The sequence below is a fragment of the Rhincodon typus genome, chromosome 10 (assembly GCF_021869965.1).
Source record: "Rhincodon typus isolate 14 chromosome 10, sRhiTyp1.1, whole genome shotgun sequence".
Taxonomy (NCBI): domain Eukaryota; kingdom Metazoa; phylum Chordata; class Chondrichthyes; order Orectolobiformes; family Rhincodontidae; genus Rhincodon; species Rhincodon typus.
The window spans coordinates 19,399,437-19,406,123 of record NC_063341.1 but is presented as its reverse complement, the minus strand read 5'-3'; the positions used below and the strand labels follow the sequence as shown (position 1 = coordinate 19,406,123).

Below are 6,687 nucleotides of genomic sequence, written 5' to 3'. Positions count from 1 at the left end.
CCTCTACATCTATAAAATGAAATAAAAACGCCTCTATTCACAGTCATCCTACATTAGATTCTTCTTAAGTGTCTTAGCATTTGTTCCAGTATTTATTGCATCACAAGCAACAGTTTGAGACAAAGGCTTTGGGATGTAAGCAGGTAAATGAATTTTATAATAGTTGAATGAACTACTGCAGAGCCAACTCAATTTAGTTTCCTAATTTCTGAATCACTGTCTCAACCAATGGGTATATAATATGTAGTGAATGCCCTTTCCACAGAAGGAGCAAAGCAAAAAGCTGATTTTGTTTTTGATATAGTTTGTTGGCAATTTCCTATTTTATACTGTTACAGTTTTAAAATAGTCAACATTTTCACTGTGAATATCATCATTTTTTTTGCAGTCTTTACTTTCCTTCATTTTAGCGACTTTGGGAATAGAAATCTATTTCTGGTTCAGTATCATTTCTCACTTACCCTTGGGATAATTTTGTGGGTTGTCAACTACCCTCCTGAGTTATTACCCAGCCCTTAATTCATATAGTTGATAACTGATCTGTTTTCATACCTCTGCCTAAGTATCTGTTGAATATGGAGATCAGACAGACTACCTAACCTGCTCACTGACTTTCCCTTCCCAATATCTGGATTCTCCTTCATCTTTCAGCATTGCTTTCATTACTTTGTAGATAAATATGTTTGGAACTGTACAAGAATGTGCTAGAGGACATTGTCCACTGATGTCTGCATTCTGTAATCTGCAACTGCAAAGCTTTCTTCAAAAACTGATCTTAAGCCTCATCTTTGCTGTCTGGCCTAACTGCATTTAAGCACTGATTCAAATGAGACATTAAACAAGGTCCTGCTTGCCTTTCAATTGTTTGTGAAGGATTTCTTGACATTATTTTGAAGAGAATTTGGAAAATTTGGCAGGTGTCTTAGCCAATATTTATTCTGCAGCCAACATCATGAAAATGGATTTCATGGTCATTGTCACATTATTGTTGCAAATGACTATCCTTCAAAAGAATTCAATTTGCTGTAAAATGCTACTGGATATTGTAATGTCATGGATAGCTGGATACAAACTGGAGTTTTCTTTTCATTTCTGCTTCCTTTCTTGACCCATTTAAATGTTTATATGTTGAAGATAACCATGCTGATCACAATTAAAAAGTATATGTCTGTACATTTATGTCTCATGGATTTTTTTTAAAATGTCATTCATTTTGATATGGGCATCCCTGGCCAGACCAGCATTTCTTGCCAATCCCTAAGTCCCTAGAGGGCAGTTAAGAGCAAACCACATTACTATGGGTCTGGAATCACAGATGGGCCAGATCAGGTAAGGATGACATGTTTCTTTCTTGAGAGGACATCAGTGAACTAGTTAGTTAATCCCAAAGTTAATTGACTGCAGTCTAATATGGATTTATTTCTAATTCTAGGTTGAATTTATTTGGGATATTCTTTCTATATTTCTTACTTTATATAAGAATGTAACTTCAATTACTTTGCACAAGAAAATATTGGCTTACAGATAAAATTCAGTATTTCACATCAATGGCACTATCTGCAATGATAAGTTAGTGATCACTATATGATTAATGACTTGTCTCTAATAAGTTACGAACACTAGCTATGATTGATAATGATGGTAAATATGGGAATTAAATTCTTGTATTCAGTACTTTAACTCAAAATTTCTTTCAGCTATAAATGGGCCAGAGAGGAATTTTCTACCCGACTTTCTTTTTTTGGCCAGTTTACTCCTTTCATTTTTGTGAACAAGCATTTAGGAAGCATACTAATAACATTCACAGCAGATTCCAATTTTCTGGAGAAGGGTCTAGGCCCGAAACGTCAGCCTTCCTGCTTCTCTGATGCTGCTTGGCCTGCTGTGTTCATCCAGCTCTACATCTTGTTATCTTTGATTCCAATGAACTTGTTTCTGTGTACCATAAAGACATTGGCTGAAATTTACCAGGAAGTGACTGCAGTGTGATTTTGGATCAGAGACCACCAATTAAGAAGCCTTGAAGAGACCTTTTCAATTTAGGACGTTAGGCAGATGAGGGAAACTGAAAGCTGACGTCCAGCCAGTAGCTTCACGGAGAATGGTCAGTGATGCTGGAGAAGGGGAAGATCTAGGGGGCACCTCGAGGTGAGGGGCTCTAATGAAGTTCCCCTTCAGCAGAAATAGGCATAGGGTCTCAGGGATTGACCTGCAGAAAAAAAAGTGTTAGTGGCTGCTCTTAGGTCCCTAGCTGTGAGTCTTGTGCTCCCCTAATACAGCTAATTAATACAGGCTTTACCATTCTGGAGAGTGGATCTCTCCAAGGAGCTCACAGACTCCTCATTCAGGTGGGGCTGCACTTACAGCTGGAACCTGCTGTTGCCCTTGAAAACATTTCCCTCAATGGGACCTTGATTTGACTGCATGCCTCGCTGAAGCAGGTTAACAACTTTGTTCCTAGCCCACCCCTACGAAGTTCCTCAGGAGGTGGCTGGCACAGAATGCCGTCTTGGCTTGGTTTCTCCTATTCTTTCAATGCACCCTGCCTCCAAGCCTGAGACCAGGAAAGGTTAATCCAGTGATCTGTAAGAACCAATAAACTCTAATTACACATACAACCATGTGCCTTCACTAAAATAATGGAGGCAGAACCTGGATGCGAGCTTTGCATCCATTTATACCAACAGCAACAGTTTCTGAGTTCCTCTCTCCTTCAATGGCTTTGGCAGATTCTCAGGAATGTTTCATAGATTTTTTGTGAACCAATGCAGCTGATTGCATTTTTACAAAACATGTATGTTTAAATTTACAATGGTAATGTGATCTTGAAAACAATGTTTCATAGCTACTCTAGAGATATGATAAATTGTTTTACTTCAGGTAAAGAAAGCATAGCATAGAAAAAGAAATATGCCAGCACCAAGGGTGCTCGGTGGGTTATCACATGAAGCAACTGCAAGGCTGGATTTCCCCAGTATGAATCCAACACTTTCTTTTTATTCACTCGGGGGATGTAGCCATCTCTGGCTAGGCCAGCATTTATTGCCCATCCTTAATTGCCCAGAGAGCAGTTAAGAATCAAACACATTGCTGTGAGTCTGGAATTACATGTAGACCAGAGCAGGCAAGGATGGTAGATTTCCTTCCCTAAAAGGGCATTAGTGAACCTGATGGGTTTTCCCCCTGACAATTGGCAATGGTTTCATAGTCATCATAAGACTCTTGATTCCAGCTTCTTTTTATTGAATTCAAATTCCACCATCAGCCATAGCGGGATTTGAACCCTGGTCCCCAGAACATTAGCTGAGCTTCCAGATTAATAGCTCAGCAATAATACCACTAGGTCATCACATCCCCTACGTACCATGAGCCTCTTTCAGAGAGTGCAAAGGAGATTCTTGAATGCGGTCCTGCACATGGTTTCACACACAACGAACTGAATAGGGCATTTAGATATATCTTAATGTTTATCCGAATGACTGAACTACAGCCATGCCAAAAATGAATAATTTGCCATTTTGCCAATGATGTATAATTTCCAACCAGTGGCTCTGTTTGCCCTGGCTGTAGGCAGGCTGGAAAATTTGTATTTAGATTAATTCAGCCCAGTCATCAACTTCCTATAATACTGAACGACCTCCCTCCATCCAGTTCCTTCGTCACTGTGCCATGCACATCTGTCTATAGGAAAAGGTCATTTGCTCCTTATATGAGATGAATTGACATGAAGCAGCCTGCAATATCTATGACAATTCTCTTTCCAGCAATGCTGTTCACCAAGAAATCTCTGTCAGAGGCAGATCTGACCTTCTACTTCTGTCCAATCAGGGTGCAATAAAAATGAGCCATGGCCTAGATTGACAGCCACCTCATAGAGGCATGAAAGAGGTCACAGCTGAGTTGACTAAATCAACCAATCTGAACCACTTACAGCTTCACGTCATGCCAGTGAAGTATGATGATGATGGGGTTAAAAACAATCTAAGTTCGATTGGTTTTAAATTAAAAGGTTTTGACCAAGAATATATAAAAATATAAATATTTAATAAAGATACAAAGTGTTCACTGTTGTACATTGACTCCATTAGGAGGCTTGCAGTTACTTAAAGGCTTTGAAGTGCATAGCAGCTCTCCAGATCCTGCCTTGGCATCACACAACGGCCCCAGCAAAACAATCATGGTAAAGATCTGGTATTGACCCACAATGTCATCACTACCCCTACCAGTAAAATTCAGCAGTGCTCATCTTTTATACCTTTAATGTTTCTACATAACACAAAATTAGAAAGGAAACAGAGAGAAAAAAAGACATCCCATTTATGTGGCTGCTTTTCCCAACAGGTCAGTAGTAAAACCCAATACATCAGAAATCTCCCAAACAGCTCCACAAATGACTGCAAAGTGAATATTGGCATTGGACATATTCAAACTGGTGCAATGGATTGGCACACAGCAGTCAAATGTTAACTCAGAGGAATATGAAGTGATACATTTTGATAATAAGAATGAGAAGTGGAAATATAAACAAAATAATACTATTCCAAAGGAGTGTAGCAAGGAACAGAGAGTGCTACAGGTGCATGTACACAAAACCTCAAAGGTGACAGGATAAGTTGAGGGGACTTTTTAAGCATAAGCACACAGAAATACTTGGGTTTATTAATGGATACATACAAAAATAAGAAAGTTATCCTGATCCTATATTAATCATTAGTTAGGCCTCAATATCATTATTTATGGGCACAGCACTTTAGGAACAAGTGTCAAGCATTTAAAAAGGGTGTAGAAAAGATTTACTATAATTGTACCAGGGAGGGACAACTTTACTTATGTGGAGACATTGTGGAAGCTGGGCTTATTTTCCTTTGAGCCAAGAAGATGTGATAGAGCTGTTGAAAATCATGAGTGGTTTTGACAAAGTGAAGGGGAACTGTGACAAGATGATCAGTGACAAGAGGAGATTCATTCAGGCGATTCAATAAAACCAGAGATGGCAGGAGAAAACATGTGTTTACTCAGCAAGCTGTTGTGGTCTGGAATATATTCCTGCAAGTTTGATGGAAACAAGTTCAATGGCAATTCAGAAGGGAATTTGATAAATACTTGAAAGTGAAGCAATGACAGGGCTATGGGGAAAATAATAGCAGGAATGTCAGACTAGTTTGATTGCTTCACCAGGAAGTTGGGATAGGCATGCCAGGCTAAATGGTCTCCTTCTGAGCTATACATTTTAATGATTCCAGTTGCAAGTGATTGATTTTTCATATTTGCACTTTTCGGACTGGATTGTTTGCCGGAGTCAGGGGTCTCGCCTACTGGTTGGAGAACTCGTAGGAGACCCACATTCCTTTCTCTGAGAACGGCTGCTGCTATTAACCATCAGGCACATGCATAGCCAGCAATGTGCCTTTCCCAGGATCAATATTCCCGGGAGAGAGATTCCACCTTCCCAGAGCTGCTGACCAATCAGGGCCAATGTCATTGCGAAGTCCATGGCAGCTGTCAGAGTGAAAATTTAAAGGAGGTCCAGGATTAAGGAGTGACCCAGACTGTAGGTAGATGTGGACAGGAGGGGTTCCATGGGTTGGTGGTTATGAGGAACAAGGTGTCGTGGGGTCAGAAACAAGGGCTAGGGTTTGGTTTTCAGTGAGTGTCCCCTTGCTAATGTCATGTCCCTTGATTGGGTACTTTGAACGAGTAAGAAGGCTTCACTGTTTCATCTATTGTGCATGTCTGTCAACAGGCAACACCCTCTGCCTTAATACTTGTGACGACAGGATCATTTTATGAAGTAATCATTAATGAGCCACTTAAGGGCCTCAATTGGTGATGGAGAGGAGGTCTGATCACTGATCTTTCTGTTGCTGATGATTATTGAGGAGGTGGGAAGGCAATAGGGTTAAGGAACACTACCATCCAACCAAAAAGAAATGCCCTCTCTCTCCAACTACACCCAAGGGAGGCCACAACATTTTACTCTTCTCTCTTGATCATGGGTCAAAACGCCAAAGTAAAATGGCCATTTTTTACTTGTACTTCCAAAATGTGTTTCTTATAAGAGGGCTGATGCATCCATAAATGGCTCTGGATTTAAATTAAGTTGCTTTCCAGAGAGAGAAAGAGAGAGATTCATTGTATGTCACACCTAAAGATGCAAATAGAGTTTCAAATAATAGTCCTTCAAAAGGAAGAGGCAAGTCAAAACAGACTGGACTCTGGGCTTTTGTGACTATAAAGAATATGATGAGTTGTTAACTTCTGCTCAACAGCAAGCTGCATCCTATATATTATGTGCCAAACTGCAGATACAGTTGTGTTTATCCCTTTGTAGAATACAGAAGGACAGGGATCAAAAATAAAAACAGCTTCAACTTGACTGGAGTGTACTAGGGGGACTGAGTTCTCATGTGTGCCAGTAGACTAAGGTATCAATGTGTACCAATCCAGGTTTGAGCATTAGTTTGAGCACTGGGCTCGATAAAGGGGTTTTCCCACTTTGAGTGCTGGTAGCAGCTAGGTAGCAAGCTAGACAAAAGGAAACAGGATAAACAAAGGAACCTCTTTCTCCATGAATTTTGGAATTCAGTCATGGTTGAATAAACCAGAACAACGGAATCTCAAGAGACAACAAGGTGCAGGGCTGGATGAACACAGCAGGCCAAGCAGCATCATAGGAGCAGAGAGGCT

The 6,687-nt window shown here is 40.1% G+C and overlaps 1 pseudogene; it reads left to right on the top strand.

Moving 5' to 3' along the window:
* Positions 1 to 6,240: 6,240 nt before the first annotated feature.
* The window catches only part of LOC109912618, a 5,424-nt pseudogene continuing 4,977 nt past the window's right edge, over positions 6,241 to 6,687 (top strand).